This window comes from Oryx dammah, unplaced genomic scaffold (assembly GCF_014754425.2).
Source record: "Oryx dammah isolate SB20612 unplaced genomic scaffold, SCBI_Odam_1.1 HiC_scaffold_12, whole genome shotgun sequence".
Classification (NCBI taxonomy): Eukaryota; Metazoa; Chordata; class Mammalia; order Artiodactyla; family Bovidae; genus Oryx; species Oryx dammah.
In genome coordinates this window covers 34,099,327-34,127,166 of record NW_024070196.1, presented here as the reverse complement: position 1 = coordinate 34,127,166, position 27,840 = coordinate 34,099,327, and the positions used below count along the sequence as shown (strand labels likewise).

Below are 27,840 nucleotides of genomic sequence, written 5' to 3'. Positions count from 1 at the left end.
TCTTTTTATGTTGGCTTAGCTTTACCTGTATTTTGTGGATTTTTCTGTTGCCACAGCGCATGTATGTATGTATGTTCACCTACACACCAAGCTCATACACAGATCATAGAAATTAGAACTTCAACCTTTGCTGAAACTAAGTTATTTTTCATATCATGCAGTTTTCCACAATTAACAAAACTACCTTATGGGAATCATACAGCAAACTGGAGCCGTTTATTACACTGTTTAAAAGGCCCATAGAACGGGTGTACCCTACATATTACCACAGCTTTAGAGAATGACATCTTGGCAGGAGAACCCAATACACAGTTATATTTGGGTGGCAATAACAGGCTATCATTTGGAGTTTAATAGAGGTGAGAAGCATTCACCTTTGCTTTTTACTCCTGCTCTCCTGCCTTCCTCTTTATTCCCCCTTGCTTTATTGAAATGTAATTGACAAATGTGTGTTAGTTGCTCAGTTGTGTCCGACTGTTTGCAACCCCACAGACTGTAGCCTACCAGGCTCTTCTATCCATGGAATTCTCCAGGCAGGAATACTGGAGTGGGTTGCCATTACCGTCTCCAAATTGAAAAATAAATTGTAGGATATTTAAAGTATCCAATATGGTGGTTTGATAAACATTATGAATGGATTCCCTCCATCAAGTGAATACAACCATCACCTCATGTATTATGTGTATGTATGTGTGAAAGAGAGAGAAAGTTTAGCTTCTACTCTTTTAGCAAATTGCAGCTACATAGCACAGTATGATCAACTTTGGTTACCATATTACACATTAAATCTTTAGACCTTTTATTCATCTTATTACTGAAAGTTTGTACCCTTTTACAACATCTCCTGATTTCCCCAACCCCCCAGCCTCTGGCAGCCACTTTTCTCTTCTGTGAGTTTGATTTACCTTTTATTTATTTATATATTTTTGTTGTTGTTCTTGTTCAGTCGCTAAGTCATGTCCAGCTCTTATGCAACCCCATGGACTGCAGCACACCATGCTCTTCTGCCTTCCTCTATCTCCTGGAGTTTGCTCAGATTCATGCCAGTTGAGTCAGTGATGCTATCTAAGCGTCTCATCCTCTGCTGTCCTCTTCTCAACTTTTGCCTTCAGTCTTTCTCAGCATTAGGGTCTGTTCCATTGAATCAGCTCTTCACATCAAGTGGCCAAAGTATTGGAGCTTCAACATCAGTCCTTCCAGTCACTATTCAAGATTGATTTCCTTTAGGACTGACTGGTTTGATCTCTTTGATGTCCAAGGGACTCTCAAGAGTCTTCTCCACCAAAGTTCAAAAGCATCAGTGTTTCAACACTCAGCCTTCTTTATGGTCCAACTCTCACATCCACACATGACTACTGGAAAAACGATAGCTTTGACTAGATGGACCTTTGTTGGCAAAGTGATGTCTCTGCTTTTTAATATGCTGTCTAGGTTTGTCATAGCTTTCCTTCTAGGAAGCAAGCATCTTTTAATTTAATGGCTGCAGTCACTGTCTGTAGTCATTTTGAAGCCCAAGAAAATAAGATCTCTCGCTGTTTCCCCTTTTTCCCCTTCTTGCCATAAAATGATAGGACCAGATACCATGATCTTAGTTTTTTGAATGTTGAGTTTCAAGCTAGCTTTGCCACTCTTATCTTTCACCCTTATCAAGAGGCTCTTTAGTTCCTCTTTACTTTCTGCCATTATAAGTTTTTAGACTCCACATTATAAGTGATACCATGAAATATTTTGTCTTTCTCTATCTTCAGTTGTCATAATACTATCCATGTTTGTGTCACAAATGATAGGATTTTCTTCTTTCTAAAGACTGAATAATATTCCATTTTATGTGTATTTATAAATATTTACATAGTTATATATATATACATCACATTTCTTATCCAGTCATTCAGAGACAGACACTTAGGTTGTTTCCATATCTTGGCTGTTGTGATTAATGCTCCACTGAACCTAGGAGTATAGGGGTTCCTTCAAGATAATGCTTTCATTTATTTTGTATATGTACCCAGAATTGGGATTGCTGGATCATGTAATAATTTTGTTTATAACTTTTTTTCAAGTAGCCCCTGTTCTGTTTTCCATAGTGGCTTTATTGGTTTACATTCCCATCAACAATGCACAAGAACTTATTTCCATATCCTTAATAGCATTTATCACCTCTTCTGTTTTTGATAATAGCCATCCTAACAGGTGTGAAGCAATAACTAACTATGGTTTTGATTTATGTTTCCCTGATAATTAGTCATGTAGAGCACCTTTTTATGTTGGCCATTTGTATGTATGCCATTTGGAAAAAAATAACTCTGGCCTTTTCCCATTTGATTTTTTGATGTTGAGTTGTATCAATACCTTCTATATTTCTATATGTTGGATATTGACCCCTTTCAGATGTATAATTTGCAAATATTTTCTCCCATTGAGTAGGTTGCCTTTTCACATGTTGATGGTTTCCTCGCTGTGTAGTAGCTTTTTAGTTTGATGTAATCTTGTTTATTTTTGCTTTTGTTGCTTTTGCTTTTAGTGCCAAATGCAAAGCAGCATTGCCAAAACCATTATCAAAAGAGCTTACCTCCTGTATTTTCTTCTAAGAGTTTTACAGTTTCAGGTTACATTTAATCCATTTCAGGTTGGTTTTTTATGTGATATAAGATATGAGTCCAGTTTCATTCTTTTGCATGAGGATATTCAATTTTCCCAGCACCATTTGTGGAAGAAGCTATCATTTCCTGATTGTATATTTTTCACTGCTTTATGAAAATTAATTGACCACATATGCATGGGTTTATTTCTGGGCTCTCTATTCTGTCCCATTGATCTATATGTCTATTTTTATGCCAGAATACTGTTTTGATCACTTTAGCTTTGTAATATAATTCGAAATCAGGATGTATGATGCCTCCAGCTTTGTTCTTCTTTCTCAAGATTGTTTTGACTATTCAGAGACTTTTGTGTTTCCATACAAATATTAGGTTGTTTCTTTTATTTCTGTGAAATATTTCACTGGAATTTTGGTGGGAATTGAATCTGTAGATTACTTTGGATATATGGACATTTTAATAATACTAATTCTTCCAGTTTATATTCTTTAAAAAGATATAAACACAGTGTATCTTTAATTTATTTGTGTGTTCTTCAGTTTCTTTCATCAATGCCTTGTTGTTTTCAGTGTTCAGATCTTTTACCTCCTTGGTTAAATTTATTCCTAAGTATTTCATTCTTTTTGATGCCATTATAATTGGGATGTTTTATTAATTTCTCTTTCTGATCGTTCAAAGCCAGAGCACCAGATGTGTATACAAACTCCTTCCAGGGAGATACTGGCAACTTAGTTTCATTGTTTGAACTGGCCAAAAGGAAGGTAGGAGAAGTGTTTGCAGGCCTTGGCAAAGAATTGCAGCCAGCTTCTATATGTATGCTACAAGTACAAGCTGGACCCTTGGGCAGCAGTTTGTAAAGTAGGCATTTAGACCCCTTTCAGAGAAGGACTGGGAGAGATAGGTGTTGTTATTGTATCCCTGTACCGAGTCCTGGGCAGTGGGAGGAAGGGATAACTACAATGGTTACTTATGCACCAATGAAGCATTGCTTCTTCGTTTGCTGTAATCGTCTGGGTCTTATGAACACCATCCCAAGCCAGGTGGAAGTCTTAAAAGTTGAGGCCTTAGATGTTCAGTCCAAACCCTTGCTTCTCAGGGAGAAGCTGAGAATTTGGAGTTCTCTTCAGATTTTATGGCTCTGGGCAAGGAGTGGGGTTTATGATGAGTGCATCTCAGCCTTTCCTACCCATTTCAATGTGGGTATTTTCTCATTCAGTCTAGGTATACAAGTCTCTCAGCTTATTTATGGATTTATTTCATAAGTAATTGTTCCTTGTGCATTCACTGTGTACGTGGGAAGAGAGAAGTTCAGAAAACTTCTTTGTTGTCATCTTGCTCAACTTCCTCTTGCTTTCCTTTTTATAGTATAAAATCACAGTTATTTTACTGGTATCGAGCACTGTAAGGGATGAGCAAAGGCCAGACCAGAAATGGATATGTTTCTTTGCCAGGGTTCTGTTGCTTATGTTAAAAAACTAACATGCCAAAAAGAAGTTATAATAGAACAGGATGTAACTTATGGTCTAGATTCATCTTCCTATGTTTTTTTTAATAAGTAATTTGGAAGCTTTGTTTGAGGACTGGTTAGGTTAAGCAAAACTCTGAGAAATAATGTTTTTTTTTAACCTGGGAGACAGGCTTGTTTTTGCTTAGGACTGTTCAGTTTCTTATTTCTCTGAAGAGACCCATGGATTTCATTTGCTGACCTTATTAACAACAGTCTTCTAGCATATTAAAGATTGAAGTTTCACCTGCTACCAGTTTAATTTCCTGTGTAATACCTTGTCTTTAAAGCACTATGCTTCGCTTTTCCTGCTCTCTATCAGCTGCAGAGCTGCTGTTGTCTCCCTTGTTTTAAAGGCTACATTCTCTCTACCCATAAAATGGGGAAGGACTTCCCAGGTGGCGCTAGTGGTAAAGAACCTGCCTGCCAATGCAGGAGACATAAGAGACTCTGGTTCGATCCCTGGGTTGGGGAGATCCCCCGGAGGAGGGCATGGCAACCCACTCCAGTATTCTTGCCTGTCAGTCCATGGGCTACAGTCCATAGGACTGCAGAGTCAGACACAATTGAAGTGACTTAGCACACATTTCTTATTGAGTGGGAAAACAAATATATTTAGGAACATTTTACAGAATACCTGAAGCTTCGAAGAACTATTAATATTAGTTCAAATCTTTTGTACCCACCCACTCAGCTTAGATATAACTTCTTCCAGAAAGTCATTTCTAACACTTCTGGCTCAGATTAGATACCTTCACTCTGTATCCCACGGGGTTCCCTGGTGGTCACAGTGAAGGATCCACCTGCCAATGCAGGAGACCCAGGTTCAATCCTGGGTCGGGAAGATCTCTTGGAGAAGGAAGTGACATCACACTCCAATATTCATGCACAGGAAATCCTACGGACAGAGGAGGCTGACAAGTTACAAGTCCATGGGGTTGCAAAGAGTCAGACACGACTTAGTGACTAAACAACAACAAATGTATCTCATAACACCTCGCACATTTTCTGTTCTTATCTAGATTTTTTGGTTTTTTGTTTGTTTAAGCTTTGTGGAAAGTGAATTACTAAAACTAGCTATACTTGGTTTTAAGAATCTTGCCTTAGGAGTTCGAATCCACATAGGCCAGTAATTTTGGTAACTTTAAGTTAAAACGGTTCCTCAACCTAGCATTTGGTGATGATGGGAAAAGTTGTTGAAAATACCTTAACATATGTAGCATAATAAAGCTCTAGCAGATTTTACTTTCTTATCTTTCTTGTAATAGTTTCTGATAGATTCTCATTTCTCCAGTGTGGCTATGATAAATACTTTGGATCACTTTGGAAGCTCAACCAGTAAAAACGTTTTTAAGCTTCTCTGTGTAAGCTGACAAGGAAAAGTCATTCTTTTCAGATTGCCACTATTTGCCTGACTTGCTTTTCAATTGAGAATAAATAATAAGGAAGACTAGGAGGTGACGATTACATCAGTTACTCTTAGAAATTATAAGAGCAAAATATTGTCTAAAAAAATTATCATGTTCTTTCCATCTCTTCATTCCAATCCAGAGCTGTGTTTCTCCATGGAAGCTTTATTTTAGAATTCAGTGTTAATCTTTTCTATCATTTTTGAAACTAAAGAAGAGTAGTTTCTGAAAGATTTTAGTAGCCGAAACTTGTTCTCTCCCTCAAATAAAACTTTTTGTAGAGAGTTTTGTTCATTGTTTAGTCATGCAGTCATGTCCGACTCTTTGAAACCCCATGGACTGTGTAGCCCACCAGGTTCCTCTGTCCATGGGATTCTTCAGGCAAGAATACTAGAGTGGGTTGCCACCAACTCCTTCCCCCTGGGGATCTTCCTGACCCATAGAGCAAACCCACTGGCAGGCAGATTCTTTACTACTGAGCCAACCAGGGAAGCCCCATGTAGGAAGACTATTAAGATAAAAATGAACTGCTTTGGTTGGGGCCTGTCCCACCTACATACCTTTCCCTCCTTTTCCTGCTGTGACCTCTGAGTCACCTTGGAGACTGCAGAGTGTTTTAAAAACTGTTTCACTAACTAAGAAAGCTACTGAACACATGGCTTATTTCATTCTTGTTTCTCAGAATTATAACCTGAGTACTTATTATTTTCTTGAACTCAAGACGCAGAACATGGTTGTAAGGTTTTGTGCCTCTGTGTATGTGAAATGCACACTGAAATTCCATCTTGACAAGTTTGCACCTATCTGATTATAACACTCTTGTTTTTAATGAAATGTCTTTGCTCCAGTTTCAAATAAAAGTTGGAACTTCCAGTTTTTACATTCCTGACATTTTTAAGTTTGAAATTAGTAACTCATATTTCTTTTCCCTTGTACACATGAGCTGAGGCAAACATTGACCATCCAAATATCACTGTATTAGGGTAGGGGAGCCTGCAGCTCAACTCCTTGTACGACATCCCTTGTCCCTCTTAATACTGTCCTTTCTTTTTCCCATGTCACCCCTATAAAAGAAACCGTTGACAGATTTATAGTTTTAAATAGCTTCTGAGATACGATCTTCTCTGGTAAATAAAGCTAAAAGATGAAGTTAAAGAATAAAAACAGATAACTGAATGCTATGAGAATTTGAGATTTTGCATAGTGTAGTCATTATGTCTTTCACATTGGAATGGAACCTGCCTGTTTACCTTAAAAATGTAAAACACGAAATAGTAGAGCCTGGCAATAACCTCAGTTTGAAAAGTGATTTATCATTAGTGAGTGAAGTCGCTCAGTCGTGTCTGACTCTTTGCGACCCCATGGACTGTAGTCTACCAGGTTCCTCTGTCCATGGGATTTTCCAGGCAAAAGCCCTGGAGTGGGTTGCCATTTCCTTCTCCAGGGGATCTTCCCAACCCAGGGCTCGAACCTGGGTCTCCTGCATTGTAGACAGATGCTTTACCATCTGAGCCACCAGGGAACATTGGTGAATATTAAAAATGCCAACTTGATTGCCTTTATTACCTGTATACTTTCTAGGGGAAGGGTATTCCCTAACGAAACTTTTTATGAAATGAGTTAATGTTCAATATTTATTTGTAAAGCTTAGAAATATAATGAAGAAATAGCTATAAATCTTGTGTGCTTTGTACATCAAAGAATTTAGGTTCATGTTGCTTTCCCATTCACCTGTTTGTTTGGAGTTCTTCAATAAAATAATGCAAAAAACATAGTTTGAACTTAAAAGAGGAAAATAATGTTTTTTAAAAACTGTACCTTTTATATCCCTACCTGTAATTTTGAGAATTAAAAACCTGAGCAACAGTGTGTCTTGGCAGGCAAATTATTTAACCTGAAGCTTGATCAAAGTACAATTAGAAGAGCACTCTGAATTATAGCTAGAGATATTATTATCTTCTTATGCTCAACCTAAAAAGCGGATGCACAGATTACCTTTTCAACTCAGGATGTTTTCATCTTTAAGACCATGAAAAGTAATATACATGGGAAAATCAGTGTAACAGTCCATCATTTTTATCCCTCATTCATTCTCCAAGGATAGTTTTTGTGACACCTGTAAAGAAGCTTATCATGGAGTTATGTGCACATAGGTAATAGGATATACCCAGATTTAGCATGATTGATGAAATCCTTGTAGTATGCTGCAGTGCAATGCTGGAGAGTGACTAGAACTCTGGGGAAGTCCCTCACTAAGGAGTTACTTCCAAGGCCAAAGTATTACTTAAACATACCTTTAAGGAAAATTGTGCCTTCCCAGCTTGGCAAGAAAATAATAGTTGGAATAGTGTGAGCATGTTCTTCAGTTCTTTATCATCTTCTGGTTTTCTGCCTATAGAAAGAGTTAAAAAATATATATCCATATGTTTTTACTTTTCTTCTTTTGGTTTAATTTAATGAGGATTCTTTTGTTATCAAGGTTGACAGCACTGGCAAATTCCTGCCAGCAGGAACACAGCAGTGCACAGTTTCAGGGGGGATCCCTGTGAATATTACCCCTTGACTCAGGCAAGACTCAGTTACTGTGGCCTTATTCAGTGTCCTTGCTTGTCAGCTTCATTTTATATAGCTCTCCATGAAAGGTTCATGGCTTGAAGGATGTCCTAATCCCTGTGGGTTAAGTTTCCTCCTTTTCTCCTTTGGCATACAGCTAGCTTACCCATTACTGAGAACAAAAATCTCTGGGTACTTGAGATTCATTGTTCATTTGATGAAACTGTGGTACACGTGTGTGTGTGTGTTAGTCACTCAGTCGTGTCTGACTCTGTGATCCCATGGACTATAGCCCGCCAGGCTCCTCTGTCTGTGGAATTCTCCAGACAAGAATACTGGAGTGAGTTGCCATTCCCATCTCCAGGGGCTCTTCCCAACCTGGGGATTGAACCTAGGTCTCCCACATGGCAGGCAGATTCTTTACTGTCTGAGTCACCAAGAAGTCTGTGATGCACATACATTTGAGTAAATTTAAGTTTTTCATTTGCCATGTGTAACTTACACTGAAAAGTCATCTGGTCCTCCAGTTGAAATTCTGCCCTGGGCATTCTTAATATTTCAGTTTTTTTTTCTTTTTTCCTCATCCAAGATGGTATTAATTTGAGTTTGTTCATTGGAGCATGAATATGATTTACCTTTAGTAATTTTGAAAAGGTTTCACATGCTGAGAATCACAATGTCATTAACAGTAATGCACTGTAGTACACAGTGAGATTCTTGGAGGCGTTGGCAAGAATGATCTTTCCTATCAACCAGTCAGCAAAGGCAGTGCAAAATTTCATCACTCAGTCTTGATGCTCAGATAATACCAGTAGTCAGGGTGACATTGTTGAGCTTCTTTCTGCTAGAAAATATTTTGCTTTTTGTTTTCAAAGATGGCTGTTGACAGTTCATTCTCTATGTGTATGGATATAATGAAAATACTTCTGTGAATTTAGTAGACCCATACAAAATCCATCTTTAGGATTTTGCTACATCTTTGTAAAACTTATTAAATAGTTGTACACAACTATGTCTCCAACCTGTAAACTTCCTTTCTTCATTCCTTTATGCTGTTGCTGTTTAACAGTACATTCCCCCTGAGTCTTCAACATTGGATGCTAAATGGCTATAAAAATTAATTTGGAGTTGCTTTGCTTATAGTTGTCTCATATCAGAATTCCATTTGTCAGCTTCAGTTTTTTACTGGAAGACATTCCAAGGAAAAGCTGGAATTTTAGGAATTAGAAACAAATTACAACCGAAAGTGAACATTTTCACAAGTAGAAACATAAGGATGTGTGAGATAGAAGCCTCCTAAACCACTCACAATGACCTCCACTTGAATTAGGTTATAAATAATTTGCATTGGGAAAAAAATGGTAGAGAAATCCATAGCCATATCTTCATTATACACTCAGTAATCAGGTAATATATTAATGATATTAGTAAATGTTTGCAGCAGTTTTGTTGAACAATTACTATGATATTGCTAGACAACTAGCAATAATGTCATGTAATAACTAATTTAATACAATAAGCCTAATATAATTTGTTGTTTAATTTTTAATACAATAATCCTGTGAGACACAGTTATCTGATTTAATACAATAACCCTATGAGAAAAAAAAATAGTACACTCATTTTACAGAGGAAGAAACTGTAGCTTAAAATAGTATTTTTAAGATCTCACAGATAAAACTGGTAGATCCAAGATTTGAACCCTAATAATACTCCAAAGCCGGTGCCCTTAAATCTTAATTTCCTTGAATATCCATTGTTTCTTTAGGATGGTTTTGATTGCGTTCAGTAAATGTGTGTGTGTGGCTGGGAATTTGTGTCTGTTAAGCTTCTGCTCTAGCTTTTTCTTACTTTCTGACCAGCTTGATAATCTAGTTTCATCTTCAGTATCACAAGGAATTAATCTATATAGTATGTTAGTTGTAACTCAGTGTCATCTTGAAGGGTTTTTTGAATTATTTTAATAGTTGCCCTTCTGCAGTGATCTGAAACCACTTACATTTGCCAGAAATAATGCCTTTCTAATGCCAGTGTTAAAGCTTCAGAATCTTAGAATCAATTCATTGATCAAAGAAGACTGTTAGTGTCTGGCCTATAGTTTGTTCTTAATAAATGTTTGATGAGTGAAAGACCTCATGCATACAATGTTACTTTTGTGAAAGTTTACCACACTGAACACTCTACCATCTTCTCTGGACAGAAGTAGTATATGTACTTTTTGGAATATCTAAAACTGTATTAAAAACAAACACTTGTGTGAGTCCCAAGCATTTGCCAAGATAATCACTGGAGATAAAGAGACTTCTCCCACTGCCTTTTACCTTGGGTTTGAGTTTTAATATTTGATAACAAGTTGGGATCAGTACTAGGCTGGGCAAGGTTCAAATTAATTATATAAAAGGGTACATCATTTTTTAAACCCTATCATATCCTGTTACCCAGTTCTCTAGTTCAAGTGCTCTAGGCACTGATTTAATCTGGAAATGATAATTGGACTCCCCACTAGAATAGTCCATGTGTTTTGAGAGGCTGTCTGGTAATGAGAGGATGTCATTCTTATATGAAAGAACTTGAGGCAAGAATCCAGGATGAAGAACTTTGGTTGATCTCACCAGAGTCCTGGCAACACTGTGATCTGAATCATTTTGGTCAAAGTCAAGTTTCCTGAGGGTCATAATTTTCAGTAAGAAGAAGAATCGCAGAGTAATTTTCTAGATGGGTCTGAATAAAAGCACAACTCATTGGTTGCGTAATTGAACATGTTTGCTTTTACTTCTTGAGTTGTGCAGGTATATTAACTTTCATATCCAAGTCTGTTGGAAACAGTTTTTATTTTAATTGAATTATCTTTATGTTAATTTTCTCTGCAGTACTTTTTCCTCAGACAGACCCTTGGATGGTTGTCTTTTTTTTTTTTTTTTTAACCCCCTTCAATTTCCACCGTTGTCCACTCTCTTGTGTTCCAGTTAAATGGAAACAACCACAAACAGCCACACTGTGTGAAATATACCATTTCTACCCTTGAGTCTACTCATTTACTTTTCTGATAAATGACTTTTGGGGCCTGCAGAACCAAGGGATGAAACCTCTGGAGGTAATGTTGATGCATTTATAAGCAGTGTTTGCATAAGGTTCTGGTAGCCTTGGTCTTTTAAACTGCCTGACCTACCACTGTTCTTTTGTTTTTGTTCTGTTCATTATTTTAGTCTGTTTACAACCAGAAAAAATGACTTGGTAGGGAAAGGAAAGTTTTATGGCAATCCTTATATTCTTAGCTAACTGACCTAATTGGCTTATCATTTAATTTTTGTTTATTAAAGTATAAAAACATAAAGCATGTGATAAATGCTGAGTTAGGGTACCGATACTTTTCCTTAAGTTGGTACATTCCAGAAGTTTGTTGTTTCCACATTAGGGGAAGTTGTGAGCTAAAGTTTTAAGGGGAAATGTTATGTCTTAATCTATATGTTTCTTATTAAATGGCATTTTGTGGATGTTGAAATAAATCCCTGGATTTAGGACCATGGTAGACAAACCTGAAATTATTAATTTTTCCTTTACTGTGAGTATATATTACTTCTGATTGAAATGACAGTTTTTTTAAAGCTTCAGCTAGAAGGAATAAATTCATATAAAAATATACACAAATTGGAAGTATGGCAGAGATGAAAATATAAGCCTCAGTCTCTTGAATGAGGCAATCCTAGATTTGAATCCCATCTCTGATATTTACTAGCTCTGTGACCTGGGTAGTTTTCTCATATATGTAGTCATTGTAGTAACAGTAAAAGAAAAATAACTACCAGAGGCATGGAAGCAGCCAAAATGTCCTTCAGTAAGTGAGTGAATAAATAAACTAGCGTATCCACACAGTGGAATCTTTCTTATTCAGCACTGAAAAAAAATGCACTATCAAGCCATAAAAAGACCTGGAGGAACCTTAAGTGTATATCACTAAGGAGCCAATCCAAAAAAGGCGACACACTACGTAATTCCAACTATATGACATTCTGGAAAAAGCAAAAAAACTATGGAGACAGCAAAAAAAGATCATTGGTTGCCAGGGGTTAGAAGGGATGAATAAATAGAGTACATAGGATTTTTAGGACAATGAGACTAGTCTGTATGATACTGTAATGGTAGATACATGTCATTACACATTTGTCCAAACCCATGGGATGTACAGTGCCAAGAGTGAACCCTGAGGTAAACTCTGAACTTTGGGTGATAATATTGTGTAGGTGCAGGTTCATTGATTGTAACAGATATACCCCTGGGTGAGGGATGTTGATTATAGGGGAGGCTATGTATATGTAGGGGCAAAGGGTATCTGTACTTCCCACTCAGTTTTACCATGAATCTGAAAACTGCTCTAAGTGTACTAAAAATAATAAGGATACAGCATGGGAGGAAATGAAGAAGGAGAGAAGAAATAAAAAGACTACTCGCTGAGCCTGCTCTCAAGGCCACCGCCTGTTTTACACCCTCAGCCTTCCCACTCTCTCTGGCTCTCCCTCGCCTCCAGCCTCAATCGTTTCCATGTGGATAGTTAAGGCAGCTTGTTTCCCCACAATGAATTCCTAGAAACAGTGCCATAAAGCAGACCACCACAAAACAGGTCACTGTTGGGAGAGTTCTGTTTCCTTAAACAGACAATATTATAATAGAGGATTGCATTCCTGACCAGAACTTGCCGTCAAATAAAAATCTGTGTTCTAAATTCTGTAAAACAAGTGTGATTATCCACTCCACATTGATTGCAATCCTGGGTACCATAAGTGACCGGGCCATAAAAATACAACTCTGGAGATAATCCGGTTTTACAACCATTTGGGGGTAATATATTCATTTTTTAAACCTTCCCCGAGTCATTTTCATCCTCGGGACGCAATCTGTCCCAACCAGCTGCATCTTGCAGCTACCCCTGTGGTACCCACAGTGCCACAGGGCACCGTGACCACACTGTAAAGGGTTTACCCACAGTACTGCAGGGCACTGTGACCACACTGTAAAGGGTTGGTGTGGCTGAGGAGCAGTTCCCTGAATAAGAAGGCCTCATCTGTTCAAGATTACTAAGGAGAAGTACTAGGAATATCCACTCAAAAAAAAAAAAACAAAAAGGAATGCTGTTTCCTATATCAACGCAGTGAGACACCTACCAGGATGTTTTGTAAGAGGTTTTCTCCTTGAATGCAGAAACAAAAAGTCAGTGTTTGTTCCATAATAGAACATTTAATGTATAAAAATTATTTTGCTTCACAAAAAACTGTGAATGTACATGCTTTGCACTTTTATATTTCCTTTGTTTCTGGAAGTCTAGGTCAGATGCTCCATAAAGTTTTTATCACCATGTGATCTGTAAAGCATATGTTCCACCAGAAAACCCTTCCAGTACCCAGCTCTCTGGTTTCCATAGAGGTGATGATGGAAATTTATGTGTAATTCCTGACTAGTGTTATGCTACAAAGGATGTTTATAAAATATTAACTTCTGATAAAGGGGATAGTATTTTAAAACACCCTTGATCCTTGAATAATGTTGCATATTAATGGTTATATAGCATTTGGCTTCAAAGTTTCTTACTACATAAACTTTGGTTTCTTACTTGTGTAAGCATCCCCCTGGAAACAGATAGAGGTGCTTGTCTTTTTCACAGGGTTAGAGTCTGCTGTATTGTCCAAGTAAATGCTTTTCCCCATTACTACTGTTTTTTTGTTCAGCTACTGACCAAAAAAAAAAAAAAAAAAAGCAGGTTTTATTACCTAGAATCCCCCAAATCTGAGTCAAGTCTAGTTTCATAGGAATGCTCTATCTGAATTGGGGTGGGGGTTGGGGCAGCACACTAAGTCTGCAGGTCAGATATGTCCCACAATCTGTTTTTGTAAGGCTCATAAGCTAAGAATAGTTTTATGTATTGAAGTGATTGAAGAAAAATCAAAAGAAGAAAAATACATGAAGTTCTCATTTCAGTGTACATAAAGTTGTGTTGGCACACAGCCACAACTCATTCATTTACATACTGCCTATGGCTGCTTGCAAACAACAAAAACGATTTGAATAGTTACAGGAGGGACTGTGTTCTCCACAAAGCCTAAAATATTTGCTCTCTGGCCCTTTGCAGAATAAATTTGCTAGTCCCTAATCTAAATAATTTTTCACCGTCTGTCACGCTATCTACACACATATATTCTTAGTCATTCTTTCTCTCCCGCTCCTTTTCCCCTTCTTCCTCTCCCTCCTTTCCTTCCTCTTCAAACATATATCATTTTGAATCTGGCAATTACAATTACAAAGAAATCAAATTGTGAGCCTATCATAAATGCTAAGCGGAAACACATTTTAATTTCCTTTGACTTGTCAACTCTCTTCCCCTCTCTACTTTCCCTTTCCTCTACTGTCTGTATATAGAATTTCTAAGGCCATGCCAGTTTCCAAACACATTTTGTTTTTAAGGTGGGGGTTAGATCTTGATACATTTTTTAACTTCCATGGAAAGTTCCCTGCTAGTATGTGGTCCCATTTTTAACCTATTTGTAGACACCCCCGATTATCTAAAATCACTTTCACATGGGGCTGAGGTTAAGCTTTATTTCTCTTGGCATGTCCCTGCCATAGCAGACACTTCCTCTTTGCCTTGAAAGGACAAAACGATGTTCAGCTGTCTGGGCTCAGGCCCAGTATTTGATTTATACATTATTTAATTTCCTCCTGAAAATTGGAAGCAGGACTTTCAGGAATGGAAGTCAGTATTTTTCATTTGTTTAAGAACACTTTTAGGTCTAATATAATCATCGGTAGTAGATGTCAGCATGATTGGGGGTGACTTAAGGTAAAGCAAATAAAACATGAATACAAAGGAAGATTATTTGACAATGGAAAAGATCTGAAGTTTTGGAATAATCATGTGCTATGTGTTAGTAGGTGTTTTGTGTGCCAGTGTTGTGTGCCAGTCTGTGCTTGCACTTGAGGGTACCTGTCTTTACCCACTGGCAGAGAAACCTCTAACCATTATGCTATAGCTGAAATGGGGGGATTAGAAGTTTGAAAAGAACTTGACGTAACCGTTCCTGTAATTTTACAGAGCATTTTTGATTTCTGTCTGAGCTGCTACTGCATTTATCTCCACAATTAAGTTCATGCACATGCCAGGATATGAGTGCCAAAATGGCTTGAAATTTGTACAGCAGTGAACTCAGGAAATTAAAAATTAACTCTGGAAATACCATTTCTTGTTTTACATCCACTTTTGGATAGTATATTCCTTTTTAAACCTCCCTTAGATCGTTGTTACTCTTAGGTTACAGCCTGTCTCCATTTTACCACTGAAATTCTCAAAAGACTGGAACACTTACTGCCTCCAGTTCCTCGCTCCCAAGTCACTTTAGAAACCCTGGCAGCCTGGCCTCTCTCTCCCTCCACACTGCTGCTGAGCTGACCTCACCAACCGTTTGCTCGTCTCCAGTCCAGGACCCAAGCTCCTAGCCCTCAGCTTCCCTGGCCTCTCTGCCCCATCTGCCAGAAGCCATACCTTCTTCCTGAAATGCTCTTCTGGTTTTCATGTGAACTCTCGTAGGCTCCTCTGCTTCTTCTTGTCTTTTACAGACTCTCTTCTTGTATCACACTAAGCTGAAGTGTTCCTCAGGTTTTGTTCCTTCAATCACTTCTTTCTCTACGCTCTTAGCTGTTTCCTTCTCATCCTTCCTCTATGCCCCAGACATTTGACGAGAACCCGGAGACTACAAAGAGCACAGTCTGAAACCACCCAAGTCTTGTGAAACTACTTTTGAACCTCTGAATGCAGCCTACCCTGTGCTGCCTCTGTGCCTTGCTCAGGAGTGTTCCTTCACATGGAGTGCCTCGCTGCCAGCACCACCATCTTCACATCTCCCCTTCATTTAAAGCTCATTCCTAAGGGGCCTTCTCTTGATTAGTGAGCTCCTGGTAGAAGTTTTCTCCTCCTCATCGGAGCTACGGTGAGGGCCAGGTAGCCTGAGAATGATAAATAGTTCAAAGATACTGGTGTCATGCAGATACAGATTTAAACCTGGATTCAGCACTTACCTGATTATATGATATTGAGCAAATGTACCTAAATGCTTTAAGTGTCAGTTTCTTCATTTTTAAATTGTGGGGGAGGGGGACTGCTGCCTCCCTCACTTGGCCTGTCGGATAGATTAGACATGTGAAGATCTAGAACATTTGGGAGCCAGTCAGTGGTGGCCCTGGTGGCGGTGGTAGTAGTTGTAGTGATAACTATTACCATCATCATCAGTATTGTTCTTCCATGCCAGTATTTTATGTTTCTCACATATCACTCACTTCACTTTCTAAAAAGCATTTGTACAGTTGTCTTATTCCCTGCTTCTGAATTCTAGGCTCCAGCAGGTTGACTTTATATTCCCTCCCCAAGAGCATTGAGCAATGTTTTGTGCATTGGTTTTCCTGAATGAATTGAGTTGAATAGAATAGCCCTTCTCTTTCCCTAAATAAATACTGGCTTCACAGTGTTCTTGGGATTCAGAGCTGCTGTGTTTGTGGCTATATCTTCATGTTTCTTTCAAAAATTAGCATGAAAAGTCTTTGCCTGTTGTTCTGTTTTGTCACACTGAATCTTGAAACTAGCCTGTAAAATTATTGCATTTTAATTTCTCAGAGACTTAAGGACCTATACATTTAGAGCTAATCTGAAGTAATTCTTATTTAAAAAAAAATACTACTAAACTGCTTTGTATTTGATATATAAATGATATCAGTAGCAAAATACTTAATTAATGTTTATACTTAAAGTTTTTACATTAAACTGTTTTTTGATTTTATACTTTCTGATTTTATACTTTTTATAAAAGCAAATGCACCTGCAGTTTTTTTGGCTTATATAACTAGCAGTTTTTCTTTTTCACAGAATGTTTTTCCTTATAAAACCCTTACTTTCCATCTCTGAACATATTCCTAGAAAGCAGATTTTCTGTTTCTCAAAAGTATCACTTCTTCAGAAATCACACATTATCCTGGTTACAATATCCTGTAACTGCTTTGTTTGTTGTTCAGAGGACCAGGAATGTAGAGCAGATTCTGCTGATGATTTTTGAAGGAGATAGCAGAAGACTTGTTGCCCTGCTGCTCACCTGAACATCAGTAACACTGAGGTTACAGTGTCTGACACTAGTGGGTTTGACTCATAGACCAGGTAGGCACTGAGGCCTTATGAAAACAGCACAGATCACATGGAGGATTTTTTTAAAGTACCAGCACCCAAAAGTCACTGAGATCCTCCCTGATCAGGCTTTCATCAGTCAGAGAGCCTTTTTGGATTTGCAGTTTTGCAGAGCTCTGTATTGGGTGGTGTTCTCAGAGCTTCAAACCAGCTGTGCAGCACCTGAGTGTAGGATACCCTTGTGTGAGCCGTGGGTTAGGGTAGAGATGGGGTCAGGGACAGACTGAATTTACATTTCAAGTACTTTCAGGAGTTATTTGCAAGCACTCAGGAATATAAAATGGTATCACAGCTAAGAGCTTTATTTAACATTCCATTTAGCTCTAATCTCTACTTAATCTCCACTGTTTTTATTTGGTTACTAGGTATTTAGCACAGCCCTGTTTTGTGGAAGGCTGGCCAAAAGCACACTTCAAATTAATGGTAGTCAAAGCTTGCTCTACTGAATCTAGATTGGAGCATGAGCAAGAGGTTCATTGGTTCTGAAGTTGTTTTATAGAGCTTTTTTGTTTTTGTTTTAACAATCTGCCTCAGCAGTATATACAGTATAAAGTTATAAGGAATAAGTTCCACATTTGGTCAAAGATCAAATTGTTAGGACAAAAGTCCCAACTTTAGTTAACATTAAGTCAAATATCAGACTTGTCCTCATTCATTCAACATGTATTTATTGAGCACCTACTATTAAGTAAGTTTCCAGTCACTGGTGCACAATAGCAAACATACTAAATGAAAGTTTACCAATTTGTGGGTCCATTTTTGTGAGGAGAAAGAGCACATCAACGAAATAAGTTAAAATGTAATATATTAGATGACAATAAGAGGGGAGGAGCAAAATAAAGCAAAGAAGGAAAAAAGATTCTAGAGAGTAGGTCATAGGTTTAAATACAGGTGGCCAGGAAGAGATTACCAAAAAGGTGATACTGGATCAAAGCCTGCGGTAAGTGTTATCCAAGAGAAGATCATTCCAGAAGGGGAACAACAAGAGTGAATGATCTCAACAAGAGTGAGCCTTTCTTGTTTAAGAGCAGTCAGGAAGCCAGTATAGCTGGAGTGAAGAGAGTGGGCGGTGTTCCAGTGTCCAGCTGAAGAAAGTAGGAGGGGTGATTGATAGTAAATGATAGATCAAGTTAATTGACGACTGAGGACTGACCATTGGATTATTGACAGAGCAGTTCAGTGGAAGGTCAAAAGTCTCATTTGGATGAGTTTAAGGGAGAATAGAAGGAGAGGAAGTGGAAAAAGGCAAATAAAAACAGCTACTCCAAGGAGTTTCACTGGTGGTGGATTACAGCAGATGTGGAGGGACTTCCCTGGTGGTCCAGTGACTAAGACTGCACCCTCTCAATGCGAGAGGCGGTGGTGGGGGGGACGAGGGGACAGGGTTCAATCCCTGATCTGGGAACTAGATCCCACATACTGCAACTAAGACCCAGCACAGCAAGCTAAATACATACATGATACATACTTCATAAAAAAAATAAGCAGATGTGGATACATGGGAGGTGATTATGCTTTTAAAATGAGTAATTACAACATATTGTTATGCTGATGGGGGAAATTGATTATGCATGGGGAAGCAATTACAGCAGCAAATCTTGACTTAGGAAAAAGCGAATGGAATCCAGTGATTAAATAGGAGGTCTACTCTTAGGAACCCAGGTAGAACAACCGTTGAAACAGAAAGGACAGTTAAGCATGCGAGTACAAGTAAAGGGAATGCTGTAGACTTGATGATGGAAGCATACTGAAAGTTCTTCTCTGCCGTGGAAGCAAACTTTCTTCCCAGTATTTGAATAAGATCTACAACAGTCCCATCACATGGTCCTGAGTTTGAGTAGGCTCCAGGAGTTGGTGATGGACAGGGAAGCCTGTCATGCTGCAGTTCATAGGGTCGCAAAGAGTCGGACACGACAGAGCGACTGAACTGAACTAATAATTGTTTACTCACTATCCCTAGAGCTATCTACATCTGGGCAGCTTGTGAATTATTCATGGGTTTCTTTTATTGAGCAGAAACCTCTCTCCTGCAACCTTGGTCCTAGATCTGCTTTCTAGAACCTCACAAGATCAACAGTTTTAACCCTTTCGGTAAGCACCTTCTAGGTACTGAAGAGTTGGAGTGATTTCTCACTGCAGCCCTCAGTCCTCTGCTATCACAGTTGTCCCATTAGGGTTTCTGCTGGGCTGTGGTTTGGGCCACTCTCACATCTGATCATTTTCTCTACTAAGAGGAGCCAGGCTTATTTCATCAATTTTGTTTGTTAATCAGGACTCATTCACCATGTCATTTGGGATCTTTTTTCTCCTAGGCTTGTTTTTTCCCCTAAATATTCAGTGGTTCTAACAAATATTCACACTTGATTAGCATACCAACAAAGATCTTGTCTAATGTGTTTATCCATAGACTGCATCCAAGGACAAAGCACAGGTATTCAAGAATCCCCTCCAACCTGACTTTACCCATTGGTTAGCCCTTTCTGGGTAGAATTGTCATGTGATGCCAAGTAAATCAACATCTGATTCAGGAGAGGTGGTCAGATTAAGTGGTATCAGGCCAAGAAAAAGGGCTATATGATTAGTGGATTCAAGCCTGGATGTCAAGATGAAGGGCATATCCTTGAAAATGAGTTAGTGAAGCAAGCAGTTCTCTGATCAAGGTGACACATCTGATGGTGGACACTTTGGGTTGTAGGGGCCTGGAGAGATGCCTTATAGCTGAAGATAAACATTTCAGAGGCATTGGCATAGAACTGATATTTAAAGACACAGAGTAGATTCATTCTTTGAGAGGTAAAGGCTAGAAACTAGGGGCCTAGAATAATATATCTCTACTAGGAATGTCTATGGCATATTAAGCATATGATCTTCCAAGAATTTAGAGCTAGTCCCAGGACATTACCGTGTACATGAAAAATTGATTTGGAGAACCATATTGGTTTGAATCACAAAAGTAAATAAGAGAATCCTGATTTTCCTGTTATCACTTCCTAAGCCCGTGATTGCCCCACTGCCAGCCCCATGAGCTCTGCTGCTGCCTCTGCCACCACCACAATAGTGTAGCAGCAGTGTTGATTGCCAGAAGGCAGAGACTGCAAGTGAGACAGTTCCAGTCACCAGGCTTCAGACAAAAGCCAGATCAGTTCTGTAGCACGAAGCCACTTAGAGATGTGAAGAACGTGAGCCGTAACTAGAGCTGGCTGAGGCTGAAGGCCTTTAAAAGGCTGGTTAGTGCAAAGCAAGGTGAAAAATGGGAAAAACAGGCAAATACAGGAGCCAGAAAGTATGCCTTCAAGACTCATTGTTTCTAAAATTTTGAACAAGTAGTGGTTGAGAAAGCAGTATTCTTTAATCATACTCATGCTTCAGTGAATAGGACCTTCTTACCAGGTGGATGACTCTTCTTTACTTTGTCCCACTTGATTGTTTGTAGACGATTGACATATAAATAAGGGAGGAAAAGACTGGCAACAACTCAAATGTCCATTACCTGGGGCCTGGTTGAGTAAATATGCAACTGTTAAAGAAAAGAGAAATGGCTCTCAGTATAGCTATGAAGTGATTTCTTGGACAAATTGATGAATGGAAAAAGAAAGGATTGAATGGTATACTAAATTTATCTAAGATGATGTCAAGAAAGGGATGGGAAAGCTTCCCTTCTATAAATATATCCCAATCAATAGATGAAGAAGGAATACCAGAAAGATGATAGTACTGTTTTGCAACCCCAGTGAAGTAAAGGACTTAGGCAATCATGAGTGACTAAACCATAAAAAGAGAAATAGCCAGGCATTATATGAATCTCAATATCTTTGAAGTATTTGTCCCCCAAAATCAAACCTGAATATTTTCAAGCTTCTAGATCTTATTATGAGTTTATAGGAAATAAGGAGACAGAGGAACATTCTAAATCACACCACAGAAATGCTCAGGAAAGTAAAGAATGTGGGAAACTATATCAGACATATGATCCAGTTTCTCCAACATGAATTGTAAGGGAAAAGAGGGAGAGAAATGAGATGTATTTTTAAAAAAAGAAAGAAATGAGATGTGTTAATGAAATGCAATGCATAGGTCTTCTTTTAATCCCAGTTCAAACAAATTAGCTGGAATACATTTATGAATAATGGGCAGAATTTAAACACTGACTAAATATTGACTATATTAAGGAATTATTGCTATTTGTAATGTGGAATAATGATGCTATCATTACATTTTTAAAAAAATCTTTTAGAGATATATGCTGAAATATTTGTGGATTAAATATTATGATTCTGAGACTTGCTTCAAAAAATTTAGTGCAGTGTTGGGAGTAAGGATTAAAGTTTAGATAAAATAGGGTTGGCTGTGAGTTTATCATTGGTACACGTGGGTAACAGGTGAATGAGAGTTCATTATATATTATTCTCTGGGCTTCCCAGGTGTTGCTAGTGTTAAAGAACTGCCTGCCAATGCAAGAGACGCAGGTTCTGTCTCTGGGTCGGGAAGATCCCCTGCAGAAGGAAATGGCAACCCACTCCAGTATTCTTGTCTGGAAATCCCATGGACAGTGAAGCCTGGTCAGCCATAGGGTTGCAAAGAGTCGGATATGACACACACACACACACACACACACACACACAATCTACTATTGTATATGTTTGAGTTTTCCCTAGTTTAAAAAAAAAAAAGCTAAGGGAGAAGGAAAAAAATATATTATTCTTTCTCTAAATGTTCACTAAGGACTCAGTTTCATCTACCTTCCCCTTTCTCCACTATTCTCAAGAGAAAGAGCTGGTCAAGGTTACAAAGTGGGGTTGAGCTGGTGTGAAAGACACTTAAAATCATTTTCAGACAGTTAGAATGGTACAAGTTTTTTAAACTTGGAATACTGTCCATTTCATTCTTCCCCTCCTTAAGTCTTGTCAACACGCGTTTCTAGTTTAACTGAATTTAGGAACTGTCTTCAAATTAAATTTCCATAAACTTCCAAACTGAACAGCTCCAGACTCAAGTTTTGTAATCTATTAGCTATATGACCAGAGAAGGCAATGGCACCCCATTCCAGTACTCTTGCCTGGAAAATCCCATGGATGGAGGAGCCTGGTAAGCTGCGGTCCATGGGCTCACTAAGAGTCGGACTCGGCTAAGTGACTTCACTTTCACTTTTCGCTTTCATCTATTGGAGAAGGAAATGGCAACCCACTCCAGTATTCTTGCCTGGAGAATCCCAGGGACAGCGGAGCCTGATGGGCTGATGTCTGTGGGGTCGCACAGAGTCGGATACGACTGAAGTGACTTAGCAGCAGCAGCAGCAGTAGCTATATGACCTCTTCCACCATAAAGGAAGTAGAACTTTTATTTGCTTTATTTTCTGATTTTCATTGAGACTTCTCTTGTTCCTTAGAGAATGGATTTAACACAAAGATAACATCTATTTTTGACCATGATCCAGTTAGAATCATCACTCAAAAAGAATAGCTTTAATTTTTACTGTAGATTCCATAATCATTGCCAAAGAAGTTGGTCCTTGAAGTTTTTCAACTTTATCATATTTTATATAAATACTGCACACTGATTGCTCCACTGGAGCTCCATCAGTATCATATTTTGGATGATCCGAAAATCTGTTGTACAGCCCAGATTGTTATCTGGACCCCTAGTGAGCAGCATGATCTAAGAAAATGGCAGCTAAAAGCAACTGGCTGCACTGTGGTATACTGAGCACTATTTTTGAAAGTATGGCTGGCAGGCGGGCCATTGCACTGGTGGGTACAAGATCAATTTGGCATCTTTTCAACAGAATGTTTTGAGGTAATGTGTTGCTAGACAGCATTTGAAGCAATGTATAAGCAACACAAGTTTGCATATAAATAAAGAAGGGCAGAGGACACTTTAATATTCTCTCTCACCCTTCAACCAACCAACATAGGTCTGACTCCAGTCACCTCTACTTACAGGATCCCAAGGATTTTCACTCCCCACAAAAAACTACCAAGTTGTCACATCATCACAACATGAGAACACACGCACGGTTGATAATGATGCAGAGGAAATGATGTACCTCAGTTTGACCCCATCATAATATCGACAGTGACTGGGCTAAGCCATTCAGAGACTTTGGTTAGTGGAATGAGAAAATGACTTTCTTGTGGCTAAAGCTATAAGATATAAAACACAGACACTGTGTTGCTGTGCTTCCAACCATGTTTAAAAAACCACTCTGTAGTGAGTGAGGAGATCAAAAATATGAGAAAGAATGAGTGCCTGGTCCCAGTTGGCCTGCTGAGGCCCAGCTACACTACTATTAGACCCAATAATAGCATTATAATAAATTTCCCCTTTGATGCAAATTGAGTTTCTATCCCTAGCAGTCAAGGACTAACCTACAGCAGATGTCACAAATGATTGTTAATGTTTGGAAACATAAGAGAAGCTGAGGCAGAATTTTATCCGCCTCACTAAGAGGTATTCACATATGGAGTGTGAAAGGTATTCATGAGTCCCTTTTGATTAAGGTTAGCTTGGTTGTGTTTGTTACAGCAATGAAAGAATACATATCTTAAAGTCTTTTCAGGACTTGGGTTTCTTCTTAAAGAAAATAAAAGTGTTCATTAAAAGATTGATACAAAAAGTAATTTTGAGGTTAACCCAAAATTTAGCATAATCTTCCATGGGAACATTTGTATATGTATGTGTGGATTTTAAATTCCACAGATAGCACTAAGATGAGAAACAGGCAAAAAGGTGTTTTAAAATACTTTGTTTCAGCATGTAAAATCTCGTTTTATTACAGAATTCTTTTGCTAAAGGCACAGCTCTGCTGGGTTGATGCCAGAGTGATGGGATCTTAACAACCTAGTTAATTTTAAAAGATTTACAAATGCTGGGCTTCGAACTACTGATAGTAAAATATACTTCACACTTTAATATAGTGCTTAAACTCATGCCGCATCTTGTGGACTTAATATTGCATCTGCACATGAGTGTGTGTATGTGTTTGAATGTAGATATGTTTATTTCAAAGAGAAGAGTTGGTGGGGGAAAGCACGACAGACCTGTAAAATAACTCAGAATTTCTTGTGACTCTCACATTCTTCAGTGTAATTATAAAGTATGTACAGAAGATACATGAATACACTGTATCAAGGATGGTATGGGTTTATTTACAGTTAGATGCCAGCATAATGGGCTTCCCTGATGGCTCAGATGGTAAAGAATCCATCTGCAATGGAGGAGACCCAGGTTCAATCCCTGGGCCAGGAAGATCCGCTGGGGAAGGGAATGGCTACCCACTCCAGTATTCTTGCCTGGAGAATTCCATGGACAGAGGAGCCTGGTGGGCTACAGTCCATGGAATCACAAAGAGTCAGACACAGCTGAACAGTTAAGAATGCACACACACCAGCATAATAAAACAGAGGTTCTTGTTATCAAGGTAGCCTATCTAAAGTTTCATGATTAGATCTCCAAATAAAAAAATACAGCCCTTAACAGGAAATTCTTGGCACTTGCTCCAATTTTCTCCTCTTTACAACATTATAGGGTCCTTTTATGTGTATATTTTATCATGTATAATAGAGAATACATTGACTAAGATTGCAAAATAGTGTCCGTTGTATGGTATTCCCTTGTGTCCTGCTGACTCATCTCCATGAAAAAAAAAAAAAATTCTATTCATTTAGAGATATCTACTGCTGTCTTTCCAATGATGGATTTTTTTGATGGTTAGAAAAAGCTGATGGTTAGTTTAAAATGATGAGGTAAAATATATGAATACAGTCATGAGATTTCTAAATACACATACTCAAATTCACTCAATTTTACATCTTTAGATTTTAAAAATTACAGACGAATAATCTATGCTTTAAAAATTCACCATTAGCTCCTTAAGTGTAACAACTGCTGTGTTTCTGATAACAAACCAATCCCAAGTGATAACTTAATACATTAAAGTTTAGAAAATGTTAGATGTTATTTTTTCATTATCAGTAGGTAGTTTCATCTGTTCTCCTTTTTCATAACCCTTTCCATATCTGTGGATTGCTTTTATGGCCTTTCTCATAGTTTTTAGTGTTTCCTTTACAAATGGACATTTTTCAGTCTCTGGCTCTTTTCGTCGTTGAACTTGTGACAAACCTTATTCTCTCAGAATTATTGTAAAAGAGTTTGGGTAACAGTAGTTAAGAAAGAATGTTTAAGTTTCATACACCATTAAGTAATGGACTTAATGATCAGAAGAGAAAAAAAAGAATGTTTTGGTTAAAGCCTTCATAAACTGAATCATCTTTATTCTTCACTTTCTTCTGGATTAAGGGTAACTATGATGAAAATGATTAGCCAATGTGGCTCTTACAAGTATTTGTAATTTCTCTTTAAGTTATGCCACATATATAGTTTTTTAATTGTTAAAAGACAAGCACTGTATCTTACTACTGCCTTTTAAATTGGTGAAATCAGGGATCTTTTTTTTTTTTCTTTTTTTCTTTTTAATGGACATTTAGGAAACAGTTCAAAGTGCATCTCACTCCTGGTAAGACAATAGGCCATATAATTTTTCAGATAAGGAAACAAGTCCTTCAATTTCTAAATACCTCAGTGTGTGATGTTGATACCAAATATCAAAACCTACATGTATTTAAATTTAAAAACTGACTTACAGGTTATCTAAAATTACACATAGTTAATATGTGCCACTTGTAAATTCTAATCTTATCTTGGGAACTTGGGTTTTGCATTCCTTAACTAATGTGCTTAAATTTGCTGTCTTAGTGTCTTATTATCCTAACTTTTTTTTAAAATAAATGAAATAGAAGTCTTTATTTCCTCTTCATGTAAATAAAAACCTAAAGAAGCATTTAGTTACACCTAGAGGCAGCTATAGAATTGTTCTGGGCACAAGAGGAGGTCTAAGAAAGTAAAAACTCCTTGTCTTTACTGTGATGGACCACTGCGTAACTCCTGTGCTCCCCAGCTGTGGCAGTTCTAGCCCAACTGCATTCTGCCCTAAGTCATCTGGAAAGGGGAAAACATACTATTATGAAGCATTCGTGGGACTTAAGGTTTAAATTGTAGTACTGTAGAGTGGTAGTTCTTAACCTGTTTGGGGTTCCTTCTCTTATATGATGCAAGCTTGAACTGTCTCTCTACATATACATTTTCATAGGTCTCAGTATGTTCTTAGACCCATCTAGCTATCCAGGGACCCTAGGTTAAGAATCATTATTATGTAGCCAATAAACACACAAAGCTGGTGAAGTAATACTTGAAATAGCATCCAATTCATGTTACAAATAAGACAATGTTGATTTATAATTATGTGAGTTTAAAAGAATGTAATATGAGCTTCTAAGCAAATGGCTCATAAGCCACACAAGCATTATCCATCATAGGAAACAGAGACCACCTTAAAATGTAAAAGTAAAAGGACTTCCCTGCTGGTCCAGTGGGTAAGACTCTATACTTCCAATGCAAGGGGCTCAGGTTCAATCCCTGGTAGGGCAACTAAGAGCCCACATGCTGTATGGCATGGTCAAAAGTAAATAAATTAATGATACTAACAACTATAAAAAAAATTTTTTTTAATGTAAAAGTAGAGAAGATATGTGAATATATACTGTCAGGTGTTCTAGAATGTCTTATCTGATGGTGATATCGTTTAATATAGATCCTTTTAAAAAAGTATTTATTAATTTACTTTGGCTATGCTGGGTCTTAGCTGTACCAGGTGGGATCTAGTTCCCTGACCAGGGATTGAACCCAGATCCCCTGATTGGCAGCAGGGAGTCTTAGCCACTGGACCACCAGGGGAAGTCCCAGTACAAATCCATTTTTATTTATTTATATGCTACTGGGAAAGAAGAGCTTTCTTTTCTTTCAGGACAGTTCTACTGTAAATGAGAATGACATCTGTAAAAGAAGTGTGAATAATCATGTCTTCTCACTCCCTGTCATGAGCTAATGGTATATTTAACATAGTGTTTGCTCCCTGGAACCTAACTTCATACGTCCCTTAGCTAGCTAACTATTGTCAGGCATTTTTCTCTATTTAACACAGATAGCCATTATCATTATAGCATACTCCTTAAAATGACTCTGAGAGTGGGAAAGGAGAAATGAGCTCATTTAAGTCAAGACTGGGTGTAGGGTGGGTGAAATGGGTAAAGGTGATAAAAAAGTAAAAAACTTCCACTTATGAAATAAGTTAGTCCTGGGGATGTTATGTACAGCCTGGTGACTGTTAATGACACTGTATTGTGTATTTAAAAATTGCAAAAAGAGCAGATCTTAAAAGTTCTCATCACAAGACAAAGAAATTTATAACTGTGATTATTTCACATTATAGACACATAGTGAACCATTATGTTGTACAAGTAAAACTAATAAAATGTTTTATGTCAGTTATATCTCAAATAAAAAAGAGGGTATAAAAAGTTCTGACTTCCAAGTATTCCATTCCATAGTCAGAGTCCAGAATCTCAAGGTAGACAAGATCCAAGGAAGAATACCTGAGGCATTCCTGAAGCTCTGGAGTTTCAAAGGAAGCACTTTTCTGCAGGTGTTGGTGGGGCATGGTGTGGGAGT

The 27,840-nt window shown here is 38.0% G+C and overlaps 1 protein-coding gene and 1 non-coding gene across 2 annotated transcripts in view; one reads left to right on the top strand and one right to left on the bottom strand.

Moving 5' to 3' along the window:
* SPATA5 (spermatogenesis associated 5) overlaps positions 1 to 27,840 on the top strand; it is a 346,722-nt gene that overhangs the window by 305,515 nt on the left and 13,367 nt on the right. The gene's annotated exons all lie outside the window — the stretch shown is intronic.
* On the bottom strand, positions 6,961 to 7,032 carry TRNAC-ACA. Its single transcript has one exon. It is a non-coding gene; the product is annotated as a tRNA-Cys (tRNA).